The 19,758-nt window shown below is 37.3% G+C and overlaps 1 long non-coding RNA gene across 1 annotated transcript; it reads right to left on the bottom strand.

Moving 5' to 3' along the window:
• Positions 1-549: 549 nt before the first annotated feature.
• LOC135153496 (uncharacterized) lies at positions 550-19,403 on the bottom strand. The gene is made up of 5 exons (XR_010292871.1): positions 19,159-19,403; positions 12,564-12,763; positions 10,278-10,397; positions 6,589-6,731; positions 550-3,919 (listed from the first exon to the last, which is right to left on the bottom strand). It is a non-coding gene; the product is annotated as an uncharacterized LOC135153496 (long non-coding RNA).
• Positions 19,404-19,758: the final 355 nt, after the last annotated feature.

Raw genomic sequence — 19,758 nt, 5'->3', positions numbered from 1 at the left:
AAATACGCTCTTCAATCATTTTGAGAACAAGATATTCAAATTCTCTGACCTTTGACCTCATGACCTACAAATCCAATCAGATCTTTGTCACGTGCATTTTCACAAACAAAAAAGATTGAAGGTGAACCATCAAATGGTTCTAATTGAGAGAACAAGATATTTTCAGGTAAAAAAGAAGAAGACCTTTGTGATCTTCCAACTTGTGACCCAAACATCTAATCGAAATAATGTCCCTCAATTATACTTACATGATGTATTAAAGTATGAAGATGATCCCTAAATATTTGTTTTTCTTTTAATGGATAAAATGACCTCTGTGACCTTTGACCCCAAAAGTTACTCTGACCATCATCACTCCCATATCCATACTTTAACCAAGTTTCAAGTTGATCCATTGTCAAGTTATTGCGACAACAAAAACGGGATAATTTGGCGGTGCAGAAAACTAAGCCTCATCAGTCATTGAATGACCACTGAACCCCCCTCAACATTTTGCAAATATAGTTGCAATGAAAACGCAGCCAGCATATCATTTCATTAATTTTTTTTGTCTCGTGCAGAAACACTTTGATGTGTATGATGCTAAATCAATTTCAGCTAATGAAAGTGAATGTAATCGCATCTTAATTAATAAGGTAAGAAGATTCCTTAAGCATTGAATTTGTATTCAAAATCAGGTTTTGAGCAATTTTGTCTGATGCGCACTTAAAAAATATTGTATAATTTCGGAATCACGTACCAGAGGATAGTAAATTTGGTCTCGAAAAAGATGTGCAAGTTTTTGAATAAAAAATTCAGTAAAAATTATGCATGGTTGTAAGGTCGTAACAAACGACCATACTATTGACCACATCACCGAACATGTCAGAGTCATGATTAAACGAGCAAGTTGTGTTGCTGTGAACTGTACAATGCATTAAATGTGTGTCTGATTTACTGAGTATATCACAATGGTAAAAACAATTTCGCGCTGCAGAACTATCGGAAAATGTTGGGGGGGGGGTAAACTTTTGTGTTGAACAATTCTACGACAAGTAGGTCCAGGGTAAAAAACCAGAGATAAAACTCAATTGGCAAAAACTCTGGAAAACCTTTGGATCCACTTTTGCAGAATAGCTCAACACAAAGTTAACAAAAACACTATATTCATCATGATAAAATGCACACTAAGTCGAATCCTCAAATATCTACTAGGAGTAATTACCACACCATCGTAATTCTAAGCCTCAAAATATTTCCAAAATATTTCGAATCTTGTGTACAAATTAAATTTTACTCCTAGTATCTATGCCCTACATACATGTAGTATGCATCTATTAATGAAACAACATATTATACAGATACTTTTGAACTGTCAGCAAACAGATAGCTTGGACCTGCTCCTTGGAGCTACACAAGAGTCATCATAAAAAAAAAAATCCTCCCTTGCCATGTATATTGTCCTATTTACACGAATCACTGATTTTTGGTAAATGAAATTTTTTGTTGTTGCAGCATTCTGTTTTGAATCCTTCAAATGTGGCCATAATTTCAGTATAAAAGGGAGGTGGAAAATACCCACTTTCTCAAATCATATACAATATAGTCAAGTTTATCCATAGAATTTCTGTTGATAAAATCTTAAAGTCCCCTACTTCGCAAACAAAATGGGCATCCATTTAAATGAACCGGTTAATAATTGGAATAGATTGTATATGATTCCCTTCAAATGCTGTCTTTCAACAAAACTCCGCTACTTTCAATATAAACTTTTCAATCGGATAATGGGGGTGAACAAACATCCTTACGATATTGGCTTGTCTGAATCTACTCTATGCACATTTTGTTCTTCATCTGTTGAAAGCATTTCACATCTGTTTTGGGACTGCCCTGTAACTCAACAATTCATTCAAAACTTCCAAACCTCTTATCTGAACAATGACATGTATTTGAATAAGAATTTATTTTTGTTTGGTTGCCCTGACGCTCAATACTGTTGTGTTTTAGTTCTTTTAAGAACGTATTGAAACGCTATTGTAAAATTGGAAGGGTTCTTAGTCAAAAACATCATAATTTTGTTTTATCAATAGATAATAGTACGCATTTACAGTTGTTGTAAACATGGTTCGCTTCATGATTTTCTGTCAATTGAATCGCTTTCGTGTCTGATTTTGAATAAAATCTTTCTATTAAAGAAAAAAAAAACCAATATAATCAAAACGCATATTTTCACACGTCATAAATTGTGCAAATGGGATAATACATATGACAAGTGAGGGTAAAGTAAAATAATTGAAAGGCCCATTTCATAAAGAATTAAACCATGGAAACTTTGTTATTACGCCAACTACCATGGTAATAGGGCTCAACAGCCAATCATAATCAAAGTTACCATGGTAGTTACCATAATGGCAGAGTAAATGGGCCCAGACATAATATATGACCAGCCAACCAAAAAACCAAAAATATGTCACAAGGGAAAGTTCTCTGTATATAGCTAAAATAATAATTTGGTCTTAAAAAAGTAAATACTGAAGAATTGGCGTATCTGAAAAGTAATTCTTGTTCATCCTGTCAAATTTTGAAATTGTAAAGTTTTTACCATGAAGTTTACCCAAGATTGTAACATGCTTGCTTGAGTGAATCCTGAACTTCAAACCCTTTTTTCCCCTTATATTTGGAAGCTCTCAATGAACTTCTCCTATACTAAAGTACTTGTAAGGGTTATTCTTGATCAATTTTGATAAGTTATAGATCATATCAAAGTTTTGAATGTGCTTTTCCGAGCTTGAGAAAATTCTCAAAATTCATATTGGGTTTTTGTGGTGGCAGGTCACATATTATCTTGAATGCACTCAATAAAGGGCGTATCTCACTGAGCAGCGAATGCTTGCAAACGTATCGAAATTGAGATTTTACCAGGGCTTGTAAAAGATTGCAAGAAAGTTTGTAAACATTTTTTCATTGTTGCGAACAGTTTTTCTTGTCAAAAAGAAATTTTGAAGATGTTTTGCAAAACAGTTGTAATTTTGATTCGCATATGCTAGCAACCACATTGTTTTGAAGCAGTTTGTAAATATAAATATTGATATCACAAACAGACATTTGTAAGAGTTTGCATCACTCATCAGAAAAGCTGGTGAATCACAAATTCACAACATTCAGAAGCATTTGCCGCTCAGTGAGATACCCCCTCAAGTTTTTCTCTCCATGTCGGGCCAAGTCTGCAGGTTGAAAGAAGCTGCGTCCCTCCGATCACGTCATCCTGGCTTGTTTGTACAAACCAATCTCTCTTTCAAGCCGGGCCAAGTCTGCAGGTAAAAAGAAAATGCATCCCTCTGATCACATCATCCTGGCTTTTTCCAATGTCTCCTTCAAGCTCGACCAAGACTGCAGGTTGAAAGAAGTTGCATCCGTCTGATCACATCATCCTGGCTTGTTTACGTCTCCTTCACGCTGGGCCAAGACTGCTGGTTGAAAGAAGTTGCATACCTCTGATCATATCATCCTGGCTTGCTCCAATGTCTCCTTCAAGCTGGACCAAGACTGCAGGTTGAAAGAAGTTGCATACCTCTGATCATATCATCCTGGCTTGCTCCAATGTCTCCTTCAAGCTGGGCAAAGACTGCAGTTTGAAAGAAGTTGCATACCTCTGATCATATCATCCTGGCTTGCTCCAATGTCTCCTTCAAGCTGGGCCAAGACTGCAGGTTGAAAGAAGTTGCATACCTCTGATCATGTCATTCTGGCTTGTTCCAATGTCTCCTTCAAGCTGGGCAAAGACTGCAGTTTGAAAGAAGTTGCATACCTCTGATCATATCATCCTGGCTTGCTCCAATGTCTCCTTCAAGCTGGGCCAAGACTGCAGGTTGAAAGAAGTTGCATCATGTCATTATGGCTTGTTTATATCGACCAATGTCTCGTTCATGCTGGGCCAAAACTGCAGGTTGAAAGAAAAAACAAAAACACTTTGAAATAGGCTGCCACTTTGCCAACTGGGCGTTGTGGCGTGCGCCTGTAATCCAAGCTGTGGGGAAGTTATAAATTGATGCAGAGGTTCGAGCCCTGGTCACGTCTTTCGGATGGTGACGTTAAAGGTCGGTCCCAGACGTAAATAATCATATCTGATTGATACACGTCTGACAAAACTCAAATACACACACAACAAATATATGATAATCCTTGTCTCATCGCGACATCGTCATTTGCTACCTGCTGAACGGCAGCATGTCTCGCGAGGTAGACTGAGGAATTCCCATCACTTGGACCTTCCTTATACTAGAACTGAACGATATAGGAAATCAAGTGTACCCTCACTTGTCAAACTGGTCAATGCTCAGTTGTAAATGTTTAGCTATATATGAATGATTTGTTTATATTTATATGCATGTATTTGTTCTCATTAATTGTTAATTTTGATTTTCTTTAAAATTATTATGAATTATTTTATCAGCCTCAATCGCATATCTCAATGTAATCTTGGTTCCATCTTTAATGGATTTCATATCTCAAAGGTTATTATTATTATTTAAATGTTCTATAACTATGATTAATCCTGTTGCAATAACTTGATTCTAAATCTCTTCATAATGAATATCAAATCTGAATTATATTTTCTGACCTTTTTGTTGTATAATTGTAAGTTTAAAACAGGTTTTTCCCCAATACACAATTATCAGAATCCCTTGCTGTTTCTCATTTATATGTGAATAATTTTTTTAAGTGTATATACAATCTTCAAATGTAAATAATAATCAATGTAAACATTGCACAATTAGTCTTCGGACTACAGCATTGTATTCTGTTTTATATCTAATAAACCGAATTGAATTGAATTGAATTGAATAGGATAAATGTGCATTAACAGCTCATGGACTTCAATTTCATATGATACCAAAAGGTCAGAAAATTGTTCACGCTTGAGTGAATACTGCTCACTTTTGTAAAGGGCTTTCCAGTTTGTGACAGGTGAGTCCTTTCCTTACAAAGTTGTGATTGATATCATCACTATGGATTTGCTGAACAAAATGCTTTATTAAATCAAAATTTTTTATGTGTCATGTAGGTTTGCACTCTGTGTTGTTCATTCGAATCATGGGAGGGTGATGTTACGTGATGCAGAGGAGGTGAGGACCAGTCATCAGGGTCCCGTAACACAAGGGTTAGCGATTAATCATACACTTGATTTTCACAATTAATTGTACATTGTAGTCGATGCAATCAATCATAGAAAAATGATGTACGATCATTGCTAAACTTTGACGTTACAGGCCTCAGATCTCATTTCTTTTTGTAGGACTTTGTTTAGTGGATAGTCAGCCAAACATTTAGAAGGAGCAACACATGGCGTACAGGGGGAATTGTCACACACAAAAAATATCAAAAGAGGGTGAGCAAAAATTGTGGCATTTTTCAAAAGAAAATGAAAAGGAATGGGCACAGAAGGAGATGAATTAAATAATGTGTTTCAGATGTCTGGCTTTTTTTCTTTCTTGCAGTGAAAACCCCAAAAAAGTACCAGCTTTATTCACTGATTATGTTTAAAGAAATTTTGTTATCTGATTTATCTGTTTTATAAGAAATTCTTTGATTTTACTGGTTCCTTGATGCATATGAAATTATTTGTCAGTTTATGATTGTATAATAATTTGACTTCTATGTTTGTAAACGTTGATGTCAATGGAAAAATCAAATAAAAGAATATCTTAACTTAATAAAATCCACAATGCTTGATCCACAATACAACATGAATGTACTATCACCCCATCCTGACTCCTATGAACACACCACTGAGTCTACCAGGGAAAGCTACAACAATAAATGCAAATTCCTGATCACTTATATTTATCTATACTTATGTATTTATTTAAGACACCAGAAAATTCCCTCAGAAAACCCAGATTTATTGATCATGAATGTATCATATCACCCTCAATTTTTCAAGCTTCACAGGATTCATCTCTCACCAACCAGGGCCCCGTCTTACAAAGAGTTGCGATTGATCCAATCAATCACAACTATGGACGGCCAGCAACGTCAACATCTATTATGCATGTTTGTTCAAAGTATTTTCTAACTATGATGTATATTCATGCATTCCATTTTTTTCTTGAAAATTCACTGTGCTTCTCTTTGTTTACAAGGGACATTGTGCAAATTTCCTGTAGAAAAAATTATGACACTGATGGATTTCCATTAGAGTTACGATTGATTGGATCAATCATAACTCTTTGTAAGACAGGGCCCAGGAGGCTAATCCAAATGCAATTTTTCATTACTTAACAGTGAGCAGCGCTTGCCGAAGCATGAAAATTTTATATTTTTTTGGGTGTGTTTTGAAGGTTTAATTAAATTACATACTCAGACATATACACATTTTGCAGCATCATACTTTTTCTTAATTTGGGAACATTATAAAAGTGTGACTTCTTTTGCACCCGTGCTTCAGACCCAAAATTGCTCAAAAACATGATTACAAAATGTGTTTTCAGCTAAAATTCACAAATAAGAGATTACTTCTGATTTTATTGATAGTGTATTGGTAGTGGAGACCTTGAGATGGTGCTGTTTAAAGTGGGTGTGGCATAGTTGCTTTAATGAAGGTCTTACCTTAAACCCCCTGCTTCCGAGTCCCCTGATGTATTGAGTCCCTTGGTAAGAGCATCAAAAGCCTTTGAGACATTGTCCCCTCCTTGAACATCCTGGTCACCAATTTATACAATTTGTAGGGTCTGAGATGGAGAATATATTATCTGCAGGAGAAGAATTGTCAAAAATAGAAACAAACAATTAAGAGCAAGATTTGGAGAGAAAACATTGGTAAAGAAAAATACAAGTAGCTTCCAATGGTCCAAAACAGCTAAAGTCTACAATGGAGGTCACCATATGATGCACCATTTATCTAAACAAGAGGAACATTTTTTCTTTGAGAAATACAACAAAAAAAACATTCATTTGATAATATCCTTGGTTTGATCAAGGAGGTTTCAAATGAGATAGAGTAACAGCAAATAAAATCTCTTTGAACAAGGTTAAAAACCGCCAGCAGAAAGTATGTCAGGCATGCACTTTGCTCAAGATCTCTTGCAATTGTGTAGACAAATGATTCCCGCATGACTCCGCAGCTATAGGTCATACATAAAGGGAAATATGCTTTTGTGATGATAATTACTTTTTCGCCGCATCTTGATCTGGTTATATGTGTAGTACATAATTCAGAGGCATGCGAAAATAAACTATGCAATATGTTCTGAAATATGACTCAAATTTGCTCGACTGGGCATGTGCGGGCACTCATCTGGCGTATACATTAATGAATAACAATATTCCACCGACCACATTTGAAATTTTCATTCGCCGTAAACGATCGGAAAAGTGTTAAAATCTGGTTTCAGTAAAGGTCAAATTCTTTCTTTTTTCACTAATTAAAGGTTAATTGATATATGGGCAAATATCTCGTCGTAATAGTGCTTGATTAATGATGTTTTGTCATGCATTCAAACTTCAGTTTGTTTATTAATATGAAACATGAAAAATTGATACAAATGAATATTCTTAAAATTTCACCCCTCGGATTTCTTCATTGAAACTGGCGGCTTCGAAGGCGGACATCAAAAAGGTCCTTATTGCCGTTCTTTCTTTTGTGCTTCTTTAGAAATGAACAGCTGCTTGAATAAATTTGTTGCCTGTTAGAACTCCAGTCATAGAATCTTCTTGGTTTGATGACCTCAAATGACCCTTGACCCAGTTAATGAGCAAGCAAGCAAGGCCTTTCTTACAGTGTATATACACCAGTCAATAATAAGCCAACTTTTTGATGGTTAGTGAAGAAACCACCACTTCATGGTTTTAACTTCTCAAGTCTCATGATAAACATAATATTTGACAATTGACGTTAGACCAAGAAAATTCTATGACTGGAGTTCCAACAGGCAACAAATTTATTCAAGCAGCTGTTCATTTCTAAAGAAGCACAAAAGAAAGAACGGCAATAAGGACCTTTTGATGTCCGCCTTCGAAGCCGCCAGTTTCAGTAAAGAAATCAGAGGGGTGAAATTTTACGAATATCCATTTGTATCAATTTTCCATCTTTCATATTAATAAACAAACTGAAATTTGAATGCATGACAAAACATCAATAACCAAGCACTATTACGACGAGATATTTGCCCAGATTATATCAATTAACCTGTAATTAGTGAAAAAAGAAAGAATTTGACCTTTACTGAAACCAGATTTTAACACTTTTCCGATCGTTTGCGGCGAATGAAAATTTCAAATGTGGTCTGTAGAATATTGTTGTTCATTACTGTATATGCCAGATGAGTGCCCGCACATGCCCAGTCGAGCAAATTTGAGTCATATTTCAGGACATATTGCATAGTTTATTTTCGCATGCCTCCGAATTATGTACTACACATATAACCAGACCAAGATGCGGCGAAAAAGTAATTATCATCACAAAAGCATATTTCCCTTTATGTATGACCTATAGCTGCGGAGTCATGCGGGAATCATTTGTCTACACAATTGCAAGAGATGTTGAGCAAAGTGCATGCCTGACAAACTTTCTGCTGGCGGCTTTTAACCTTGTTCAAAGAGATTTTATTTGCTGTTACTCTATCTCATTTGAAACCTCCTTGGTTAGACCTATCATCCAATAGGCAGAGAGGTGATAAACTTTTGTCATGCATTCATGGTGGTACAAATAAGGAATTCATGACATAAATCTCTCTTCAATTGTACTCAGATCCATGGTGACCAGTTTACAAAGGTATTTAAAAGTTGTAAGTTGAATTTCGATGGTTGGCATATTCCACCATTCATAATTGTCTACTATTAAAAGTTCTCAAAACAAATGCTGAACAATGGATAAGTGCATTCAGGAATTTGTCTAATAATGGTGGGACACCAAACCTCAATGAGGAATTACATGTACTTCCTGCCGGTACCCATTACCTCATCTGGGTTGAGTGCAGCACAATGTGGGTAAAGTTCTTGCTAAATGAAAACACATCATGGCTTGGAATTGAATCCACGTCCTTCAGATTGAAAGACAAGCGTCTTAAAGGGGAACTCCGGGCTGAAAATATTTTACATCTGAATAAATAGAGTAAAATTCACAAAGGAAAATGGTGATAATTTCATCAAAATCGGATAACAAATAACAAAGTTATTGAATTTTAATGTTTAGCAACATTTTGTGAAATCATGCAGCTCTATGCACGTCGTCATGAATATTCATTAGGTGGGCTGATGATGTCACATCCCCACTTTCCTTTTTCTTATGTTATTACATCAAATAAGTTGCAGCAATGAATATCTAATGCACTAAATCAGTTGTCAATCCAATTTTTTTAGTTCATGGAGGAAATTTTTTTGAATAAACCTAATTTCATATAATAAAATAAAAAAGAACAAATGGGGATATGACATCATCAGTTTGCTCATTGAATATTCATTAAAGACATGCCCAGAACTGTTTCACCGGAAAATTTAAAAGTTTAAAATGTCATAACTTTGTTATTTAGTTCCTAGTCAGATTTTGATCAAATTTTCAGTGTTTTGTTGGTCTGATTTTTCTTTACCTGTTCGAATCATATTTATTTCAGCCTGCAGTACCCCTTTAACCACTAGACAACAACGCCCCCACATAATAATAGTGATACCTGATTACCCTTTATGCAATAGTTCATACTCCCACTATTTCAAAAACTCAACCTTGCATGGTTACGATATAAAACTTGTGCAAGTTGATCAGTGATACCTGATTACCCTAAATATGTCCAAGGTTCATGAACTACATCCATATCAAGCTTTCAAAGTTAAGATGATCGACATTTCAAAAATATCCCCAACATGGTCGAAATTAAAATTTACCCTAATGACCTCTGACCTTACTTATGTAACCTAACACTCATGCAAGGTGATCAGTGATACAATGTTGATCAATGTTGACACCGCCAACGCAACAGTCGGAAAAGCGGGGCCTTTTGTCTTGCTCTGCTACGCAGGCAAGAAAAAAATTAAAGTCCATGACCATGATGGAGATTTCTTGTATTGTGCCCGCTCAACAAACCTAGACAAGGATATACATGTATAACATGCTGAACCAAGTTTAATGATAAAATTTCATCATTGTGATGTCTATATTAATTATGAATTTCAATATTGTGAGAAAGCTAACGTAAAAACAAAACAGCTTTCAGGCAGGTCACTAATTAAATTCCTGTCAAGTATCGACAGGCCTAATATATGCATCTTTTCTCTTCATACATGTAGGCACCATGATCCCTTACCTGCTGTGAATGACTAGCGCCCTCTTCTGTCTTCTTCAGAATTTTCATGACCATATTTCAGTAGAGTAAGTTGAAAAACCTCCACACATCCGATTAGATCTGAATTGATACATGTAGGCCCTAAAAAGAAAAGCAGGTTCAATGGAATACATGACGAGTCAGGTGCATTAATGCAGTACCAAAACAACTCATTTGTTTAAAATTGCCTTCAAGTAGTTTCCTCGCATTGTCATGATTGTGTTTCTTTATTCTTTTGTCTTTGCATGCCCCATGTAATCTTTCTTATTTCCTCTTCTCAGCACCGCGAGTACATAATCAATGTGGATTTGGCACTTTAGAAATACTCTATATTATTATTATTATTATTACTTGAAACCCCCGAGTTAAAAAATTCCCGAAGAATAGCATCTAAAGTGTCCACACCAAAGAAATTATTTCTCAGTAAATATGTTAATATTTATATAATTTTGTATGGCCTTGAGGGGAACATCAAATAGTTGCCCACAACAGAATCATATTGGCCCAAGTCTTTAGACGAGGGCAATATGGTTCTTTTAAGGGCAATAGATTTGATGTTTCCCGAAAGAAGAGCCAGTCAATATCATTATTATTATTACCTACAGCTGTAAAATGTGTAATTTAAGCTATTCTTATTTGGAATAATTTAGATGCCTGTTTGCTCAGCTTATCACTACTTCTGATGTCAGGTTATTCACAAACTTGGCGAAGTAAACCTTGCTAAGCAATATTATTGTGACGTAAATTGTTACCGCGCATCATGCATGACGCGCACATACACTTAACGCCTACAAATCTTACGCTTGCATGGGTTTGATCAGCTGGGAATGCGAATGCACTGGCCGTGCTGCGCATCTACAGTGCGTTGGTCCACAAACTGATTCCAACCAGATTTCGCAAATACTTAAATTAGCGATCAAAATCGGCTCGTACTGCGCAAGCGCACTAGCAGAACTACATGTAAGGCGGTTCATCCTTAGTGTAAGCAAGCACAAAATTCTGAATTTGCAAGGCATTTTCCCTACTGAAGGATATACTAGTTTAATTTTGTTATCCTGCAAAGCCAAAGGCAATTATTCTAACTATGTTCAAAAATGCCGTGGCGACTAACGAGGTAAACCTGTCCCACCCCGATAGAGGCCGGGCTCTTTCATTTTTGTTACATTTTTGTTCTCTCCCTTTTTCTTCAAAATGCTGCGGCGGCTGTGGCATCTGTGGCGGTTGACGAGGGATTTTTAAATCTATTTCACAAAACAGTTCCACCCCGATAGAGGGCTCTTTCATTATTGTCATCACATTGTTGTTCTGTTCCTTTTCTTCACGTGTGGCGGCTGTGGCACCAGTGGCGACTGGACATTCAACGAATCACCTCCAAGACCGTCCACGGCTAATCCTTTTATAAACAGCGCTGGCAGCTCACGCCCATCAAGCCGGTCATAAAACACGTTGTCACTGATGGACAGCGGAAATCAATTGTGCGCTGCTCCTACACATTGCTATGTTGTTCGTTCACTTTATCAAAAGCAACACAAAGCAGCGAACGTTAGCGCTATGAAAATGATCGCAGAAACAAGAAAACAGGCGTGCATAAACATATTTTTTACGTACATCGCTAACAACCGCTCACAAAATGCATTGACATCACCGTCTGCAGATCAGTATATCTACAGCAAAAAAGCAGTTAAAATTTGAGGGAGAAATATGTGGAAAGACGTTAGAAATGCATCTTTTTTGGACAGTATTGATGTCTATAGTCGCGCTTACCTTCGGTCAGAAGTTGATTTTCATTTGGGCGTAAAATTCCAGAGGATTCGCGAAATTTAATAGGATTTTTTTCTGATGATCAGACGACAATTGCACAATATTGACAGCATGAAATAATGTATTGAAAACCGGAAATAAATTGCCCAGTGCATTATAGGTAATGCAGGGACTTTCCCTGATCGCAGATATCGAGCTTACATGACCGCATCTGGTCGAAAGAGGGCCAGAGATCGAGCGGTGACTGTCATGGGCCGAGAAGGGATTGAGTAAACAATCGCCCCGGGTGCTCATCGTAAAAAAAGCGCAAAGAGAAAGTTTACTGTGTGACAGCAATTTTGACAGCTGGAAACAGGTGGTGGCCATAAAATGCTCTCGTTGAATGTCCATTTGTAATAGGTCCATGGTTTCACACATGCTAAAAATTCGTCATTAGCCATATTTTTCACTGGAATCATTCAAATTGTAATTTTTTTTACTGTGTGAAAGGGCGGTATATCATCTCACCTGTTGTGAATGATTAGGGCCCTCTACCGTCTTCTTGCTCAAATTGGCTAAGGATCTGACGACACTGGCCAAAGTGCTGAGATCCATGGTCGAATCCAAGTTTGAAGCCCACAGTGACGTTGTAGGGGTAGTCTGAACATTCAAGAGGATGCCTAGATCAAAGAGACCTTGCCATGTGCTCTGTGGACTCTTCATATCACCTAATGAGACACAAGACAATGGAGAGATAAAAAGATAAAACAAGTTCCTGAAGCATCTAAATACACTGAAAATAAGTGATACAATGATGTGGTGCTCAGCTAAGAGACTAAACCTACACGTCCACTCTGAAATTCTCAGAACAGGAAATATAATTGGGGACACTTAAAACAAAAGAAAACAGATTCTGAATACAAAACAAGGCAAACGCCAAGCGTTGTCTCGCCTGCATATTGCAGTCATGAAGAGACTGCATGTCAAATCTGAAGGGTAACATTTTAGAAACTTTGACAGCTTTTCTATTGTACCATTGGCAAATTTGTGTGAATATTATAAATGGTGCCAAGAACTATAGCTCATTAAATAAATAACAGTTTTTAAAGAATAAACAAGTAAAATGTTAGTGTTAAAAAGTATAAAATTATAAAGTTCATGTCACTAGAGGAACAAAGTATGCCAATTCACCCAATGAATGTGCAATTTTGCACCCGACCCTCTCGGAATTCGTTGTAAATTGGTACACATAAAATTGACCATGGCCCACGCACAAAACATAAAAATTTGTCCAATAGGTCCGTCGGTTCTCGCGCTACGGCCCACCCTTTTCTCCTTGTTTTGACAAAAATGGGCGTGACCTTCAACTTTCAATGGCCACTGCGTCGTAACGTGTTGACCAATTTTCATGAAACTGGTACCATTTATTAGGAAATTCAGAGTGGAATCCAAAACATGCATCAAATAATGTATTGGAGCGATTTATAAGGTCGTGACCTTTGACCTTTACTTTGACCTTGAGTTTGACCCCCGGACAAATAATTTTTTAACTTGATTTTCGTGTATGTTAATTATTAGTATGATACTGACAAAATATGTTAAAATCAATGATGATATTTTATTTCTTCACCTTTTAAAACTCTTCCAAAGATACCATGAAATTTCACTCTAGTCCTACATACTGATATTCATGTTAGTAAAGTGTTTACCAGTTACATGATTTCTTCCAATCTTAAGTTACAGTATGCATGCACATGAAAAGAAATTAAGCTCATCAGTTGACACATGAAACATTAAACATTTATGCTCATGAATAGGTATCTGTTTAGGCATTTTGATGTTCAGCAATATATATCATATATATATATATATTCTTGTTAGTAAAGTGTTTTATCATCAAATTGTTGAGTATATATGCCTATTTACTAACAAGAATATATATATATATATATATATATATATATATATGATATATATTGCTGAACATAAAAATGCCTAAACAGATGAGCATAAATGTTTAATGTTTCATTTGTGAACTGATGAGCTTAATTTCTTTTCATGTGTTTGCATACTGTAACTTAAGATTGGAAGAAATCATGTAACTGGTTAACACTTTTACTAACATGAATATTAGTATGTGGGACTTGAGTGAAATTTCATGGTATCTTTGGAAGAGTTTTAATAGGTGAAGAAATAAAATATCATCATTGGTTTTAACATATTTTGCCAATATCATACAAATAATTAACATACACGAAAATCAAGTTAAAAAATTATTTGTCCGGGGGTCAAACTCAAGGTCAAAGGTCACGACCTTATAAATCGCTCCAATACATTATTTGATGCATGTTTTGGATTCCTCTCTAAATTTCCTAATAAATGGTACCAGTTTCATGAAAATTGGTCAACACATTACGACGCAGTGGCCATTTAAAGTTGAAGGTCACGCCCATTTTTGTCAAAACAAGGAGAAAAGGGCGGGCCGTAGCGCGAGAATCGAAGGACAAATTGGACTTATTTTTTTTGTTTTGTACGTGGGCCATGGTGAATTTTATGTGTACCAAATTACAACCAATTCTGAGACGGTCGGGTGCAACCACTGGGTGAATCCAGATGGAATGACCCTAGTGTGAAAGTTCATTGACCTTTGACCTTAATCAAATTCAACTCACATTCGAACCTGACCTGCACCTTCAAGAGATGGACCTCTGTTACGAGTTTGGCGATCCCACCTCGAAGCTTATAGAAAGTTATTGTGTGTACAAAATAGCACAGTGCCAGTCATGGAAAGTTCATTGACCTTTGACCTTAATCAAATTCAACTCACATTTGAACTTGACCTGCACCTTCAAAAGATGGACCTCTTGTATGAATTTGGCAATCCTACCTCGAAGATATAGAAAGTTATTGTGTGTACAGCACAGCACAGTGCCAGTCATGGAAAGTTCATTGACCTTTGACCTTATTCAAATTCGGCTCACATTTGAACTTGACCTGCACCTTCAAGAGATGGACCTCTGTTATGAATATGGCGATCTCACCTCGAAGCTATAGAAAGTTATTGTGTGTACAACACAGCACAGTGCCAGTCATGGAAAGTTCATTGACCTTTGACCTTATTCACATTCGACTAATATTCGAACTTGACCTGTGCCTTCAGGAGATGGACCTCTGGTATGAATTTGGCGATCCCAACTCGAAGCTATAGAAAGTTATTGTGTGTACAACACAGCACAGTGCCAGTCATGGAAAGTTCATTGACCTTTGACCTTATTCACATTTCGACTCATATTCGAACTTGACCTGTGCCTTCAGGAGATGGACCTCTGGTATGAATTTGGTGATCCCACCTCGAAGCTATAGAAAGTTATTGGGTGTACAACACAATTGTTGACAAATTGTTGGAAATAGTGATACGTATGTCTCGCTCCGCTATGCAGGCGAGACAAAAACAAGATGATCATGTTTGAAAATTGATATCAATTTCTCCATTATCTGCTTAAACGGCAGATTTTATGTCTGCAATGAGTTTGTTAAAATGGCAGATTGACAGATGTGGTTGTCAAGTCAAGATAGGCAGTTTTAATTGTTACACCTTTCGACACAAAGTATATTATGATTTTTAGCAGCCATTTTGTCCTCTGAGCTTTGTTTGGTCTCATACAACGTTCTCGCTACCACGCGTCACAGTTGGCGGGCGCCGCCAACCCTGAAAATTTTCAGGGCAAATCCGCCAACCGTGAACTTCCCCGACAACCATGGCCGACAACTGTAAAGCAGGCCTAGATCTACACAAAAACTGAATAATATATTTAAAAAATAATCTGCTTTTCAGATCCTAAAATAAACTTGTCGATTATTTCGTCCACGATTTCTTTGACTCACTCACTACTACTAGTGCGCTATATACGATACGACCTCGACTCGAGGCCCAATCTCTTTTGTGGGAAGCGCGAAGATGTTTACTTCGCATTTGCGTATTGCATTGCTCACATTATTTACGTCTTTAAAATGGTAGTAAATACGCTCAAAAACAAGTGAGGGGAGAGGGGTATCGTGGGTTACTGGCTTGGGCAATGTAATTTAGATTATTACAAATTTCAGTTGATATTGTCACTTATTATGTCAAAAATAAAGTGTGTCAAAATTACTATCAAAATTCGATCGAAATATAGTTTTATCTCGTCCCAGGCCCCAGCCTTTATAGCTACATCTACATGAATTCATTGAATGCATTTCTGATGACACTGCCGTAGAGCGAATTGAGAAAACTATTCAAAGATCACATTAATAATGACAAAGCCAATGGAATGGATTGATATAATGTCCAACTCATTTACTTACATCAAAATGATTTATTCACATTTAAATTCCGATTTTACGCCGTTATTTCCAAAGTCTTGATCTCTACATCGATCTTTTGAAACTGTTGATTAATTTCGCGACGGCGTGTCTACCAAGTTCTGTGCCACTGCACTTGCGCTCGCAACGGTCACATTCATAATACAAATCGCACATGGCATCAAAATCCTTGATCCGGGGATCCGATAGTCTTCCAAAATTAGATGGGATCCAAAACTAATTTAATTTGATTTAAATAGACATAAAATGTGGTGCATTTAGCAGCAATCTAAGCTCGTCGATATTGATATTTTCGATAGCTACCGCGCTTTGCGGGAGGGGGGACACCCCCCTCCCGAACCCTCCCCCCGTGCGTGCTTTGCACGCACTGAGGCCGCTGCGCGGCTTGCGTCGCTTCGCGCCGCCAAGCGTCAGAGTAAACCTGGCGAGAACGTTGGTCTCATAACTCTGCAAAGTGTCAACGCCCTCTACGTTCATTGGTCGCAAAGAAAATAATACGGCTGCATACACGCACCGGGATTATAAATGTCCAGGCTGATAAATTCAAGCAAGAAAATTGAGAAATCATACTTTGTACTATTATCTGCATAGCTCTAATTAGTTGATTAAAGATATGGAAATATAGTATCATGTGAAAGTAAAGATACAGTCAAACCTGTGTATAGTGGTCACCAAAGGGAAACAGTAAGCTGGCCACTATAGACAGGTTGGCGGCCATTTTGAATTTATATATTGTATATACTGTACAATGTACTGATCATACAGTATGTGTTTTTAATGAGTTATTTTTTTTTATAGTAGTGCATAGGCCTACATAGAAGTATCTATTTCAAAACATCAGATACTTGGGTTGATTGTATGATCATTATTTTCTGAGTAAGATTCATGTTTAGATGCAGCTTCAAGTGCAAGAAATAGCTATTCAACTACTGTCGGGGTCAAAAGTGAAGCTGATTTTTAGAGGCCACTATAGAGGGTGGGGGGGATATTGACCAAGGGACGCAAAATGAGTGGCCGCATTAGACAGGCGGCTTCTAAGACAGGGTCTACAACACATAAATTTCCTGCGGGGGGGGGGGGGGGGAATTTGGCCACTATAAGCAGGTGGCCACTATAGACAGGTGGCCGCTAAGACAGGTTTGACTGTATATAGATCTAGATAAGGAAATATATAAGTCTTAAAGTGGTTGACATTCTCAGTCTTTGGTGACAGTGAATTTATTTCTTTACTTTGACGGCGCATCGGTCTCCACAAATTTGCCCCGGTAACCACCATCATCGGGCATGCACCAGTGGACCGCCCGGTTTGATAAAGTCTTAATCAACAAGTGGGTTTTTACACAAGACTAGCACAAGTAAAACTTGCTGTTACAATTATTTCTGTGCAAAAGTTGGAAGAGACCTCAGAATACAAATTTAGACCACTTATCTTTTGTGAAGGGTTTGTACAACAAACTAGCAGTGAAGAGGGAACAAAAAATATAACAAGTGGAATGCCTCTGGCGGTCTCACCTGCATCACGCAATTCAATATAGCAGCAGTGCTGACTTTGAAAACTACTATAACTCGCACAAGATGTTGAGTGATACTTGGTTTCTCTTATGTCCACGTTTTATGAACTAGACCGATATACTTACAGAGATATGATGGTAATTCAACAAATACCCCCATTATGGCCAAAGTTCATTGACCTCTGACCTTGGTCAATCGACCTGAAATGTGCACATGATGTTCAGTGATACTTGATTACTCTTATGTCCAAGTTTTATGAACTAGACCAATATACTTTCAAAGTTATGATGGTAATTCAACAGATACCCCCAATTTGGCCAAAGTTCATTGACCCTAAATGACCTTTGACCTTAATCATGTGACCTGAAACTTGCACAGGATATTCAATGATACTTGATTACTATTATGTCCAAGTTTCATGAATCAGATCCATAAACTTTAAAAGTTATGATGGTAAATCAACAGATATCCCCAATTCGGCCAAAGTTCATTGACCCTATAAAATGACCTTTGACCTTGGTCATGTGACATGAAACTCATGCAGGATGTTCAGTGATACTTGATTAACCTTATGTCCAAGTTTTGTGAACTAGGTCCATATATTTTCTAAGTTATGATGACATTTGAAAAACTTAACCTTAGGTTAAGATTTTGATGTTGATTCCCCCAACATGGTCTAAGTTCATTGACCCTAAATGACCTTTGACCTTGGTCATGTGACATGAAACTCAGGCAGGATGTTCAGTAATACTTGATTAACCTTATGGCGAAGTTTCATGAACTAGATCCATATACTTTCTAAGTTATGCTGTCATTTCAAAAACTTAATCTTCGGCTAAGATTTGGTGTTGACGCCGCCGCCGCCGTCGGAAAAGCGGCGCCTATAGTCTCACTCTGCTAATGCAGGTGAGACAAAACTGGTTATAAGTCCTATAATAAGGCGGGAAAAGGGGGTAATGAGGCAGTAAGGAGGAAAATGGCATTATGAACCTGTGGGTGTTTCATAAAGCTGTTTGTAAGTTAAGAGCGACTTTAAGAACGACTGGTGATCCTTTCTTGTAAATGGCATACCGTACACCAAAATGTTCATTGGCGATGGTTAAGCGCATAAGAAAGGTTCACCAGTCGTTCTTAAAGTTGCTCTTAACTTACAAACAGCTTTATGAAACGGCCTCCTGGTCTGAGAAAGATGTCCCAACTGATCTGACCAACAATATTATCATTTCATAATCCAAAAGGAAACACAAACCTGGTGAGTTATCGTCTCAAACTGCTTACAATTGAAGAGGTTGCAATGCGGTAATGACGGTTTGGTGGCCATCATCTCAACTTGTGCCATGCCCTGATCAGCAGAGAATTTGATGAGGTCTTCTCCCAACTTCACCAGCCTCTCGGCCGTTGCAGCATCTATCGTGGTGACCGTCGTCCCTGCGGACATCTGAACTCGTACCAACTGCTCCACTGCCTGATCGTTGATTTGAACTTGTTAAACCTGGGGGGGGGTATCATAAAGGGAATTATTGATCGTAACTTTTTGTAATTTGTGTGCCATACATGTAGTCTGACAGTTACATACTTGACTGCACAAAATTTCTGTTAACGAGCACTGGATTTATTATGCAAAATCCCCCCGTCGGGGCTCGTCGATTTTTGTCTTTATTTCATAAAAATATATAAATAGAACTGTACCAAACTAAAGATTATTCCGTTTTGGCATGAAATGCATCAAAACGGGGAAAAATAAACTTAAAAGGGGAAAAAAAGTGACTTACTTTGGCTGTCGCGCAACTTCACTTCCCCTTTTTATCCGAACTTAATTAAAGGGGAATCCAGCCTTGGCCATAAAATG

This window comes from Lytechinus pictus, chromosome 3 (genome assembly GCF_037042905.1).
Source record: "Lytechinus pictus isolate F3 Inbred chromosome 3, Lp3.0, whole genome shotgun sequence".
NCBI classification, from domain to species: domain Eukaryota; kingdom Metazoa; phylum Echinodermata; class Echinoidea; order Temnopleuroida; family Toxopneustidae; genus Lytechinus; species Lytechinus pictus.
The sequence above is the reverse complement of the archived record's forward strand: the minus strand, read 5'-3'. Positions and strand labels throughout refer to the sequence as shown.